The 206-nt window shown below is 35.4% G+C and overlaps 1 protein-coding gene across 1 annotated transcript in view; it reads left to right on the forward strand.

The window, feature by feature from the left end:
* LOC110427300 (putative protein phosphatase 2C 28) overlaps window positions 1-206 on the forward strand; it is a 6,884-nt gene that overhangs the window by 1,888 nt on the left and 4,790 nt on the right.

Raw genomic sequence — 206 nt, forward strand, 5'->3', positions numbered from 1 at the left:
ATTTGGTTTTATTTCTCTTTCTTTTCCTTTATTGATGGATGAATATATATATATTAATTATGGTTTATGGTTTTGTGCTGCTAGGCTAGCCAATTGATGAGTGTATTGTTCAAAGCCTAGCAATATTACCAGTGATCATCTCGCCAAGGCTGCCAGGGATTTGAGTTGTCTGCTACAAGCAAACTTCAATAAGGGTCTTTATTTGC

This window comes from Theobroma umbraticum, unplaced genomic scaffold (assembly GCF_002168275.2).
Source record: "Theobroma umbraticum cultivar Fairchild unplaced genomic scaffold, ASM216827v3 scaffold_228.0, whole genome shotgun sequence".
Classification (NCBI taxonomy): domain Eukaryota; kingdom Viridiplantae; phylum Streptophyta; class Magnoliopsida; order Malvales; family Malvaceae; genus Theobroma; species Theobroma umbraticum.